Source organism: Petromyzon marinus, chromosome 33, assembly GCF_048934315.1.
Source record: "Petromyzon marinus isolate PM22_M1 ecotype Great Lakes invasive population chromosome 33, UKy_Petmar_22M1.pri1.0, whole genome shotgun sequence".
NCBI lineage: Eukaryota > Metazoa > Chordata > Hyperoartia > Petromyzontiformes > Petromyzontidae > Petromyzon > Petromyzon marinus.
Genome location: NC_133699.1, coordinates 169198 through 182844, shown reverse-complemented (window position 1 = coordinate 182844; position 13647 = coordinate 169198). Strand labels below are relative to the sequence as shown.

The 13647-nt window shown below is 43.8% G+C and overlaps 1 protein-coding gene across 5 annotated transcripts in view; it reads left to right on the top strand.

The window, feature by feature from the left end:
* Positions 1-2967: 2967 nt before the first annotated feature.
* LOC116948260 (signal-induced proliferation-associated 1-like protein 2) overlaps positions 2968-13647 on the top strand; it is a 154617-nt gene continuing 143937 nt past the window's right edge. The window contains exon 1 of one of the 5 annotated variants that reach the window (XM_076071401.1): positions 2968-4131. The gene's annotated coding sequence lies outside the window, so the exon portion shown is untranslated. The remainder of the gene's footprint in view (positions 4132-13647) is intronic. The other 4 variants (XM_076071404.1, XM_032964751.2, XM_032964747.2 and 1 more) reach the window with 4 other exon arrangements.

The following is a 13647-nucleotide window of genomic DNA, read 5'->3' as shown; positions in this document are numbered from 1 at the left end:
CGTGTGGATACGGTGACGGCCAGTGAGGCCGTTTCTTCGTCCCCTACCTTCGTCGGACACGTTCCGGTGTCCCGTGTGGGGACTGTCTCCAAGTTGCCCCGTACCGTGCTGCCCTAGTGTTGGGTTATGTTCTAGCAGCCGGTCCTGTTCTCTTCACACACATGTCACTTACACTCTTTTGATGTAGTTGTCTTCCCATTCGGGTTGCCGGGCTCTGCTCTCGTAATGGTTGCAGCCGGGTCGGCTGATTTTTTTTCACGGGGGGGGGGGGGGGGTGATGTAGAGTAGGAGTTAGTGACGTCATGTCACGCTTGCCGTCTGGTACGATGACGTCACGGATGGTGACGTCATGTCCCCCTGGGGGATTTATGCTGGAACCCGTCACGGGTTCAGGGTCGTCTGGAGGGTCCGGGAACGTGAAGGGTGAAAGTCGGGACCCAGGGTAGGGGGAAATTGGCACCAGGCTAGCGTAGCCTGCAGGTGCTAGGGAATCCCCAGTACCCTTCCCCTGGGGTGTGGAGTGTAGGCAGTGAGGGGGCAGTACACAGAGTCGTGTGCAGAGACGTCTTTAATAAAGCAACTGGCGTGAGCCCCTAATAAAACGTGGCATGAGCCCCTACACGAAGATCTGCCTCGGAGTCATCATTAACGCGTCAACACAGGTAACAAGCTGAGATTAGGAGCACTCCCTTTAAGAGTGTGCTCCTAATCTCAGCTCGGTACCTGTATAAAAGATACCAGGGAGCCAGACATCTTTTTGATTGAGAGGGGGTCAAATACTTATTTCCCTCATTAAAATGCAAATCAATTTATAACATTTTTGACATGCGTTTTTCTGTATTTTCTTGTTGTTATTCTCTCACTGTTCAAATAAACCTACCATTAAAATTATATTCTGATCATTTCTTTGTCAGTGAGCAAACGTACAAAATCAGCAGGGGATCAAATACTTTTTTCCCTCACTGTATACCAGGCGAGGTAGTTAACATCTCACCACCCTGAAGTCCTCCCTAACCATCTCTCATGATCCTTCGATACAACAATCAACCCAGCACCTCTCTTGACGTAATCTTGGATGCGTTCTATTCCTTGGCTACAGTAGTGTTGCTATTACTATTGACCATTGGGCATCGTGCCCAATCCCACAGTTTGAATGATGTAATTGACCTGCGTATGTCATCTAATATATGTTCCTCTTTCATAAGCGCAATGCAATTTCAAGCACGCAACTCTTCATACTTTGCGCACTATTCAGTTTTTGTTACATTGTTTGTGTAAATAACCATGTCATCGTCATGAGTTATATTTATACTATAAACAAGCTGGATCGCTTAACGATAGCCATTTTATGCATTCAAGTTATTGACTAATATTTTGACAGATACTTGCCAATTATTGAATACAATGTTTAAACATAGCTATGCTACGAATGCCTGGTAGATTAGTACCGTACAAACATTGAACAGTTTACCCACAACACGATTCGTCACTTGTAGATGTGAAAAATGCAGTGTCAGAACTGGTTATCTGCAGATCATGCATATAAAACAATACGAATAACTGGTTTAGCCATGGCTATGCTATTGATCCTTGTATAATTGTAGTCTATTAAAAGAAGCACACTATTTTAACCGAACTGAACATTGCGTTTCCAATAAGTAGCAGAAATATTTCAGCCTATTCTAATTAAATATACATATCTACTGCATTAAAATGCGTTTAGTAATGGGCAGTTTCCACGGCAAGAAATCGTTTCTCTTTCAGCCATTGCTGGCGTCGTGTGTGCGACTGGCGTTGTTTCTTGAGTATCGTAGTGATTGTAACCGTCCGTGATTGAATGGATTCTGTCACGTACATCTTATTTACACCGAAACACGTGTTTGCTGCGTCCTTGAATTAATTTATTTGAACAAAATGTAAAAGACGAGTACAGTAAATCGTTATACTGTGTGGGTAGGACACGTTTTGTGGAAGGACGTGTACATTTTTTTACGGTTGTAGAAAACTGTTTTCTTTCGTTAGCGGTAACCACATTGTAAACAAGGTAAAAGCCGGTTTGCCGCGTGTGCATATTGCATAATAAACACAATTGTACAACCCTGAATGTTGGTGTTTTCGTATCCAAGATCTTATATAGGATACAATGGAAAGAACACTGGATTATACTGGTAGGAACGAAGTTGTAAACTGAGTGTACCAACCTGCAATAGATTAATGCGTCCGTCCGTCCCCTTTCAATACTTTAACGAAGTGAAATCTCGTGCTGTTGGGTGTAAAATCAGCAATATACAGCGCAGAGACTTGATATGTCTTATTGCACCCAACATTTGGGAAGTCACATTGTACAACCCTGAATGTTGGTGTTTTCGTATCCAAGATCTTATATAGGATACAATGGAAAGAACACTGGATTATACTGGTAGGAACGAAGTTGTAAACTGAGTGTACCAGCCTGCAATAGATTGATGTGTCCGTCCGTCCCCTTTCAATACTTTAACGAAGTGAAATCTCGTGCCGTTGGGTGTAAAATCAGCAATATACAGCGCAGAGACTTGATATGTCTTATTGCACCCAACATTTGGAAGTCACATTATCTCATTTGCGAACTTCTACCAGCCCACCCTGCAGGGACCTGTTATTTGGCCCACTCTACCACACTGACCAGCTATCTTGGGGGTAATACTTAATACATCGGGACTTGCAACCCAGAGCTCGCTGGTTCAATCTCCCTGCGTGGTGGTTGAAACAATTGGGAAAGTTTCTAAAACGCCTTCCGCCTCTGTCCACCCAGCGGTATAAATGTGTTCACTGGAGCTCGTCGATCGGCAGATTTTGTGTGGTGGGCTAATGTCTGGGTTTGCCCACCTCTCCCAACACATCTTGTCAGCGTGGAAGAGGAGAGCTGATATCCTCTGAGGTTCCCTCTAGTGGTGGCATTCCGCCAGGATAGCAATTTCAGGGTTGCAGATTTGCCGTTTTACCCTTTGCCTTAACTGCGAAACAAAGGCATCACACGGTGGCTTAATTAACGATTAAATTGGCATGGGTTGTTTCACGACAACCGGTCACCGTTTTTGTATTCGAATTTTTTTCTTCTAGTCAATCTGGAGGTGGCCCATGATCGGTTCCAATATCCGTCACTGATGTTGGCCGTGAGCATCGGCGGATCTATAAACTTCCCAACGGGGGTGGGGGGCTTAAGTTCAAGCTTTTAAAACGTAGAAAAATGCATCTTCGCAGGCAAATATCAATAAGTATAAATTTCCTGGGTCTCAAGAGAGGGAGGAGGGGGCACTCACTCCCCATTAACCCCCTTTGGGTCCGCGCCAGGTCGTGAGCGGGAATCGAACTCGGGTGGTCCGGTCCGAGAGCAGCTCGCGTAGCGCGCTCACCACTAACCCCCCCCCCCACACGTGCAGTCTGTAACGCGGTGGTCACAGGGCAAGGGGCTGCGAGGCAGCGACACGCGCAGCCTCGGTGAGGTCACTGGGAGGCAGCGCGCGAGCGGCGGGGCCAATGCGCTGTGCGAATTGTGAACGTGACGCGCCCACGGTGGCGGCAGCAGCAGCAGCGCAGGTTCGCGTGGCTCAGCCGCAAAGTGATACCCGTTCGGGTAGGCTGTTCCTCTTTCTTATTCTTCTTCATCATCCTCGTCGTCGTCGTATCTCACAGACCAGGGCATCTATAGCCGTGTCAACAGTAAGACCAAGATACACAATTGGAGACTTAACGCGTTTAGAATTTCGTTCCACCAACCGCTGAAGATTGGAAGCGTGCGTGAATTTCCTCGTCGGAAACGTAACAAAGTACTGCAGCAACTGGTCGTCTTGAGCGTACACACACGGCGTGGTGGTAGGGGCACACTGTGAGTTACAGCCAAGGGAGGAAGTAAGACAACTTGATAGGATACGCAGGCGAGAAGACAGTTTCACCAAAGTTTGTTTAGATATATTATTCTGGAAGAGATGAAGATGAAGCTCGCGCCTGCACCCCGGCGTTGCCGATCTGCCGTCGCTAGCGGTTGTTGACCGGAGAGGCGAGAGATGTAAGTTGGAGTCTACGTTGCTGCTGCTGCAGGTGAAGGGTTTTGATTTTCGGAGGAGGAAGCCCGTGGCGTTTGAGGCGTCTAAGGTAAGAAGTTTTCACTCCGGTAAACACGCATGGACAATATAGTACGTGTAAATACTAGGTAAAGGTTAGCAGTTGTACACGGTGGTCCAGGTGTCTTGTGACCCCATTTGATTCTCTAAAAAGGTTTACTGTATTTAAAACAATGAATATTCAAAGAAAAGCATGTTAGGAGTCATTCACGGGGGGGGGGGGGGGGGGCACAAGACATATGACCACCCTGTACAGCCGCTTGGTTCTCACTTCACTGCCGAGCCCATGTAGATATGTATTTGGCCTACTCTTCTACGTTGGCCAGATGACGTATTCGGAGAGTTACAATGCAGCACATCTGCTTAACTCCTATATATGCATACGTGTATTGGAGTATAAAGTGTTTATACAACGCGATACCGCATACCCACTCTGGAGTCAGGTTGAGAGCGCTGTGGAACTCGGCTACAGCAACTTGGGTTCGGTCGTGGGTTTATCGTCGCCCACCACTTCACGAAGCCGCAGTGACCGGAGTGGTGAAGTATGTTATTGTGTAAGAGCCATATGTAAAGTATATGAACCAATAGTGTGTAATACGGTATTGTATTTACATTATTCAGTATGCAACACCGTGTTCAGATCGATCTAAGTGTACCGGGGGTACACTCCAACACAATCCTTTGCTGGATGGTAGTCATTTAAGATCTATATATTTAACATTGTACTAGACTTACATGTGCATCGGGGCCGTCCATAAATGACGTCACGCACCTAGGGGGGGGGGGGTTCAGACATTTGTGACGATGTGTGACGAGTGGGGGGGATTGAGAAATGTGACGTCACATCAAAATGCGCAACTTGAAATAAATATAGACAACACTTTCTACTTAATTAAATAAACTTTTTAATAAATGTTTTTCCTACAACATCAGAGTGCAGCGCCACATTAAATACGCACTACAATGACAATAGTTTAAGGCGATTTGAAGCATGTTTTATTTTCAAGATGGAAATATGGTTTTGGGGGGGGGGGGGCAGAGCTTTGTGACGTCATATTTGATGGGGGGGTCTGACTTTTTGTGACGCCGTGTGACGAGGAGGGGGGTCAAAAATCCTCCAAAATAGCGTGACGTCATTTATGGACGGCCCCATACTGTACACAAGCAGTGTACCCATTACATTTTGGCCCCCACGTTTTGGCTTTAACTTTAATCAGTATCAGAAATAAAATACTGGAGGAATCCGATGAGCTATAAAGCTCTTTTTTCACATTTGCCCAATAAGGGCGGGTCAGAACGTTGCAACAATAAACAATACACAAACACGATAGAAGTGCAAAGTGTAGGAAAAGTGTCTCCGGTTTTCCCCTTTCTACTTCGCTACAAGCTCAGTATTTTGCCAAGTTGTCAAGCAATGGCTGGGTTTCGGGCAGCATTGTGGATGGATGTGTCGACCTCTATTTATTCCACTCAGGGTGTGTCTTCTGTGGCCAGGATGCATGTGTTGGTGTGATACCATTCTCGTTAGATTGTGTGTACCGTACAGTGTACGGGAGTCACCCAACTTGTAATGCTCCTCTCCGTTTAAACAGAAATAATCAAGGTTCACATTTGTGGATTTTGGGAGACCTGCCGTTCATTAAAAGCCCTCTGTGCTCCACCTGCATTGTGTCAAAGCTGTTGCTCGTTCGTGCAGACAATTGTACGTGTGTATTTTGATGCACTATTCTGTAGATTATGTACGTTTGTTTTAGTGCTGTACCTGGTTATTATGCTTTCCGAAGTAGTTGTCAACTCTGAAAACGGTTGTCTCATTTGTCTGTCCCACTGCTGTCCAAAATAATATGGCAACAAGTTCGGCCCTTGAGTTGGTGTTTAGACAAGGCTGTGTGCACGATGAAAGACATGATGGGAGGACTGATCCTGTCGTCACAATTGCACCCTTTGTTATCTAGAAATGACCTTTTGCGTGTTAGGCATTGCCCTACAATTACATTTAGCCTCAAATCAACACATGTAAATGTGCAATGTGTATGTAGGGCCTGTTGGTCAATCATGTAGAGTATAGGCCCACTGCTGGATGAAGGCCTCCCCCCACGCCTTTGCGGGTCATGTGGCGAATTGCCCGATGATGCTGGATGTATTTACCAGCGAAACGTCGTACTCAAACTGTAAATGTGGATTCACTCTTCAACACACCAGTGGGCTAAAGTAGTGAATTATTTGTCTTTTGTCAACGTGACACTTTTTTTGCTGATTGGCCGTGTCGGGTGGTGGAGGGTTACGACACATTTATAAATAAACGCGATTTAACCCAAAAACCTTTATTATGAATAATATTGGTCGCGAAAGCCTACGTGTTAAACTGGGTTGTTTTTACCATACTTCACGCTGGTCAATGCTGATTGGTGAAGGAGAGAAGCATAGCTGTGTGAACTTAGTACAGGGCAACGGTGGATTCCGTGCTGTTGAATTTGCTTGTGATTTTCAGTGGTTTTAGAGTGGTAATTTGTAAACTATTTATTTTGCAATATAAATAACATTGCAAACATGAAATTGGATCAATTACATCCTCAATGAAATAACGGTGTTTTGTGAATAACATGAACAGACTGCAGTGTACCCGGGCACTGAATTATTCTGGCATTTCAAGGCCACGCTGTATATTACCACCCAGGTAACATAAACCTGAGTAAAAAATGTACAGTTCTACAGTACTGTGTCATTGCCCCTGAATCCAGTACATGCAGTTTTTGTACATACTATACAGTTTGTACATGTAATGTAGGAAAAAAATTCGATTTAAAGCTTTCGTGACTGCAGGGATTCATATTCTTGGTTCTTTCAGTAAAGTCACCTGAGGACGGTTGCTTGCGTTGTGGCCGAAACGTCGTGAGAATTTTATTTTGTTATGTTTTATTTTTATTATTTCCCTTCTCCGTGACTTTACTGAAAGAACCAAGAATATGTAATGTAGGACTTTGCACCATTCATCAATTGCACATGAACAGGTAAAATGAGTCATAATAGAGCAAGGGTTGGTGATGATAGGAAATCTTTTTGTATTTGACTTAAGGTGGAATAATTTCCAGTCACACCTATATCGATTGTACATAAAGCCAGGTTATACCGTGTTTGAATGACATTAAGAGACACGTGTCATAATATTGTGGCAAGCGAGATGTTGTACATAGGTCTGTAATTGCATTAAACATTACGCATCGCTGCACCTTTATGGCAAGATGAGCGTCACTGTGCTCTCCTTGTTGCAGCTGTGCACTTGTGGTGTAAGAGCTTTTAACGAGCATGAGTTTATTAGGCAACACTTCTTCAGTTGCAACGGAATTCGTTCCATCTGGGAAATTAAGCTACCGTTGTGTCTTTGTGAGTGCGCATTTCTGTGGAATGCTGCGCCTTTATGGTCGTGCTTGGATGCGTTGTGACCTTGGATTGTGACCTTTGATCTGGAAAGGTGGTCACCACCCCCTAACTGCCCCCCCAGATGCCAATGAGGTGCTGGTTTTGGGCTGGCGCATGAATGTTTTGTCTGAATAGCTTGGAATTGCTTCTATTATGTATTCTGCAGTCGTATTTTGAGAGCACTGTGACCCCCTAAAATGTGGCTTTAAAGGCTTTGGCTATTGAGAGAATGTTTTTTTTTGTTAAAATTGGTAAAATTCCTCATATTATTGGTTCTTTCGGTAAAGTCACGTACATAGAAAATAAAATTAAAATAACGGATAATAAAACAAAATAATAAATTGAAAATAATAAAAGCAAAAAACCCACGACGTTTCGATCACAACACAAGCGGTCTTTGTTTTCTCTCTGCCTGATGAAGACCGCTTGAGTTGCGGTCGAAACGTCGTGGGTTTTTTGCTTTTATTTTCAATTTATTATTTTTAATTGTATTTTATTATCAGTTATTTTTTTATTAAATTTTCCATTTACGTGACTTTACCGAAAGAACCAAGAATATGAATTCTTGCAGTCACGAAAGATTTAAGTCAAGATTCCTCATATCAAGGGCACATAGAGACGTAGACAAGTGGCTTTTTAGGTAATGTTTTAAGACGATAAATAAACAACGCAATGCACGTAGCCAATTTTGACCCTTCGTGTATCAAAACATGCTTTTGTAAAAAGAGCAACTGTACGCAATGTGTGGTCCGATAAAATAGCAGATGCAATAAATTACAGTTTCATAGCTGAGTAATAATGATTGTCCCCCGTGGGCCAGGTGAAGTGTGCATTCTATCCCTCTTGTTAAAATCCCTTGTTAGAGTGACGTGCCACGTGAACCCGGTTGGACTCTGGATATACGCTGGTGTGTGCGTGCATGTCGCGTACTGCCTTGCGCAAGCCACGATCAAGCGGTCATATCTCTGCATACCAAGCAAGTTAAACTACATCCAGTATCTGCCACGGTGTCTGTCCGAAGCAGTCAAAATGTAATGCTGTAAACATTCAACTGCTGATAAACTTGGACTGTGGGCGGTTGTTCCGGTTTGTTTTGTTGTTCCAGTGCAGATTAACTTATGGTCATTCACGTGAACACTGACCACATTCTGTCCCTTGGCTGCCAATTGTTGGTGTGTGCTCTACCCGTATGAAGAGTCCTGCTGAAATCTTTACGTATGCAGTAACATGCAATGTCTGGCTACTCGGATGACTCATGTTCATAGGTCATGTATGATGTCATTTCAGCTTGAGGGTAAACAAGTGAGGTCCCACAGTCTCTCCAGTGTAAACGAGTGTATTTTGCAAGAGCATCACCAAGAGCAGCTGGTTTGACGCTTATATAATACATCTTATGCAAAATATCCGTCTTCAAAGTATTCAAAAACAAACTCGGGTACATAAATGTTACACGGCGCAGTTCGTATTTTACAGTACTGTGCACGTATATACGAGGATGATCTTAATGGTCACTTTGAAGTCTGGTGAAATTTAATGTGTACGCCACAATTAACATTTGTTTTTTTGGATGATGGACCTGTGGAAAACCCACTCTTTCATATAGGCCTAATTAAGTGATTCTAGGGGTATATTATTCAGTTTTGGGGTTTTTTTCCCCGTCAATCATTCTGAGATACATTACGTGCACTGTATATATATACACAAACATATGTAAGCTGCCAGGGTGTCACAGTCTGTTGTATCCGAGCGAGCATTGTCATTGGCTTACCAGCTACTGTATCATGACGACAACGACTTGTCTCGGCCAAACAAAAGCTCTGGCGGTTCAGCCAATCACACAGCCGTGGGACACATTTCAAAGTAATGTGTTTACCTGCGTGTTAAATGGGGGTTGGGGGGCAGTTCTTGCAGTGGTCCTAACACTCTGTGCGCTGGGAACGCAGTCACTACCTTTGTCTGTTTCGCCACCACATCCAACATCAGTGGCAAAAATCTGAGCCGGTTCCAGGCCTCCCGCTTGGGTAAAATGAATACACAAATGAGTACCTGTTGTAGTGTGTCAACACCAGCGGTGGGGATACAAGGGCAGCCGCCAGCAGTCGAGTTAGCAAGACCACATCCTCGTGTTGCCATGCCAGCTTTCATAGGCACTAGCCAACAGTACTTGACCCAACAGTCTGTTAAATGCCGTATGTGGGATTGTTGGCTTTGTGTCTGTATTGTGTGTACCGTATACTGTATGTGTAGTGTGTACCGTATACTGTATGTGTAGTGTGTGTGGTGGGGGGGGGGGTACTGTACTGTAGAGTCTTTTTTGGATGGGGCATTGTCTTAGTTAATTTTTTTAATGGGCAAAGAGATGAAAGCCTTTGAGGTCAGTTGGCAGGCAACGCTACCCCATGCGTGCGTGGACGAATTTTTAGATCGGGCCCTCTGACCTCGTTGAAGTGAACTGCTGTGTACACGGAAGGCGTCGCAGCGAGTGAGCAGGCGGGTGACTGAAGGCAAAGAGGACATTGTTCTGAGGTTGAGCTGTGATGCTGGCGTCGGAATGAGCCTGCAATAAACTGCACTGGCTCAGCCACGCCAACAGTACAAATCACTACTACAGTAGTACTCTCTGTTCGCTCGCATTCCTATGCCTCTGAAAAACCCTTATCGCCCTTACACCACGAAAAGCACTCCATATCGTAATTACATTTGGGCTGTTTAAAAGTGTCCCCTTCCATCAGTTCAATAGCTTCAGCGTGTGCGTGCATCGGACCCATTTGTAGCCCTTGTCCAGGCACAGTGTATGATTAAAGCGTAATAATAACGTTACTAGGTGGAACGCTCAGTTGCATTGTCCATCGAGTGTTATTCTATACACAGTAATGGACTACACAGCTTAAAGGCCGTGATCTGAACGTGGCTCTTTCACTCCAGCGCTGTCCTACCAGACAGTCTCGTCCCTTCACCTGATGAAGGCCGCTTGTGTTGTGGCCGAAACGTCGTGAGAATATTATTGTGTTATTTTATTTTATCAATTTATTATTTTATTCTCATTCTACGTGACTTTACTGAAAGAACCAAAGAAGTAGAATTAAGCAATATACCATGCCAGCCTTTGTCCTTCTGAATGGATAAGGCATGATTCTTACTTTATTGCATTCCAACTTAGAAATATCTACTCGGCTTCAATTGAGAGTCCACCGAGTCGCTCCTAAGTGTCATCATTTGCAATGACCTTTCCACGTCTCTTACAAGCCTGTAGTGTGACAAACCCCACCGAGCCTCTGCATTTCCCTGGAAGGTGTTCGTACTCTTAGATGCGTTCCATTCCTTGGCTGCCACTCCATTATTATTATTGACCGCACTTTTTATTTTAGTACCTAAGGAGAAGGTTTTTAATAAGTGCATACTAGTTGTGCCATACGATTCAGGAGCATGGTCAGCAACAGACAAATAAAACTAAAACTGAAAAGCATAGAAATATGTATGCGTGGAATTGCATTGAGAGATCACGCAAGGGTTTACACCGTCGTTTAAATTAATACAGCAAATAGGGATGCTCGCTTGCACTGTTTATTTATATTTATGGGAAATTAAGGGGAACGTCAGCCTCGTACCCTTTCCTGCAATCTTTAGCTGAGCAAGACATTCGTATTTATTGATATATTAAATTACATACGTCCACACTCCTTTACACCATGTGCTGCTGTGCCCCACCAGTATAATTACCCACCAGCTGCCACTGAAACTCTCCCGATTCGAAGTGCCATGTTGCTTTTGTTTGCAGCTTTGCTGAATGAAAACGATCACCTCCAAATCAACGCTTCAAGTGTTTTGTCCCAAGTACTCGCATCAGAGACAGTTACGGCACCATAGTAATATTGTATGCAGTAATTCTTGAAATGTTTTCATGTCACTGACGTAAAAATGGCCTACATTTGTGTAAAGTGTCATGCGGTGTTATTTAAAAAACAGATGAATGAAGTTACGCATAATTGAGAATAGTGTTCCCACAGTATGCCCCTCTCACATGGCTGAGGTTTGAGTTCAACTTGTGATTGTCAAGCCCAGGGGCGAGTGTGCAAACCGCTGGGCCATACAGCCAGCCCGAGTTCATCAATAGCTTCATATTTGAAAACTAAAATCAAATCGCCGATTATTTGTCTCAGTCTTAACATAAACTGCCAACTCTTTCAGTTGTCACATCGATTAACGTTTTCTTGTTCTGTCTGGATGAAGGGCTATTGAAGTGAATCTTGACCAGCAGTCTCAAATTATTTTTTCCCAGCATGACTAAAACTTGTATTATTTTGATGACAGTTATGACAAAGGCTACCCCTGCGGGTTGTCAAATAAAACCATGTTATTTTTGATGCAACACATATAATAGCGAACTAAGTAAAATGGGGAGTTTTCACAGGTCGATTGGGGCTGCCAGTAATAGGAGCAGTGGGTAAAAAGACCTCGGATAGGAGTTTCACTGTACTGGGTTTCAAAGCTGCTGTGCTTGAAGTGCTTTTCATTAGGACTCCGTGGCAGTCTGCTGTAGCCACCCACCCACCCACCCGTTGGAATGGTGCAAAGCTTTCTCCTGCTGGGCTGCAGGTGCTCATGCCATGCGCTCCATTTGAACTCGATTGCAACCCAGTGTTCTGCGACCTTAACAATGGGATTCAGAGGAGAGTGGGTGGAATTAGGTGGCCAAACGAAGCAGGCTGCGAGTTGGTTGGAAGACTGATGGGGGCAGGGAAGGAACCGTCACATAGTTTTTCAGATTTACTTTGTACTCTTTAAGAGTTTCATGTCCTGTTCTCAATCGTTTTGGCGTCAGATTATGGTTCATATATATTGCCGGTGCCTTTGCCTGTGCCCTGTTGTACCCAAAGGCGCCTGTTTTTTGCTACACACTGCTTATCTCTTGGCTAAACACACCCACACAGCAAACCATAAAAACACCTGTAAATGGCTATGTATAAACACATGCATACCTATCTTCATAAATTTACCACGATGCACTATTTAGCGTTTCCTATAGGGGATTACTCATACAGCTGGTGTACACTTTGCCCCTCAACAGCAGTAGGGAAACAAGCCGACCATGAGGATCCATCAAGTGAGCCTCCTACGCGCTCAGACTCTGGTTTCCATGGCGCCAAGAGGACTTGCCAGTTGATGTGGAATTTGGTTGCTGTTGGTGGAACACAGCAGGCCGATCGTTCCATCATTTAAGATGTTTAAATTTTAAGGACTTGCTGCCAAGCCCTTCCAGGCTCACTCTGATCCGAGGAAATTAAATGTTTAATCTAGTAAGAGCTGTTTGATGTTTTCAGTTGGCTGAAAAATAATTGACGGTGATATTTGGGGAAAAAAATAAAAGTTATAATGTATGTCTTTCATAAATTAGTCACAAGCTTTTTTTTATTTATAGGAACTTTTGAATGATACTGCCACATGCCAACAAAAAATGATCAAACAACCTTAGTTTTATTTAGACACGATTTGCATGTCAAGTGCAGCACTTGAAATTCAAATTTTATTAAATGCTACGTTATTTGTATGCTATTAATGTGCACTTTTCGTATGCTATTTTATTATTTTACGCATTATATTTTGAGGAGAAATACCAGATATCTAGTACGAGCACACACTTTCTGCACTGTACCCGAGTTCCATATTGCGACACGGAACAATATTTGTTAAAGGGCACACTTGTTTTCCTAGTGATCGTGCACCTCATAGTATCAGTGGCAGGTGGCAACAATAACTTTTAAGGGGAAGCACCCTTTAGTTTGTAATTTACTTAACGCGGTATAAGTTAAGGGGAAAACCCTTACGGTGTTTTATGCTTTGTGCAGACAGTCATAGACACATTACTGAACATACCAAAAGTTAAACGTGTCCATGTATGGGTAACCTCCTGGTTGCTATTTACCCTGCTAATATTCGTCTATTGAACCGCACCAGTGCTGTGACATTATTATCAGTGGGCCACTAAATTGCCAGTGTCACATGCCCACATTTAAAATGTGGAAATTACCGGAAAATGTTATATCTCCATGGGATTATGGCCTATTTTGTCAATCCGCTGCTCGATGAGGGCCTCCCTGTGCCATGTGGGTCATAATTCACCACGGTA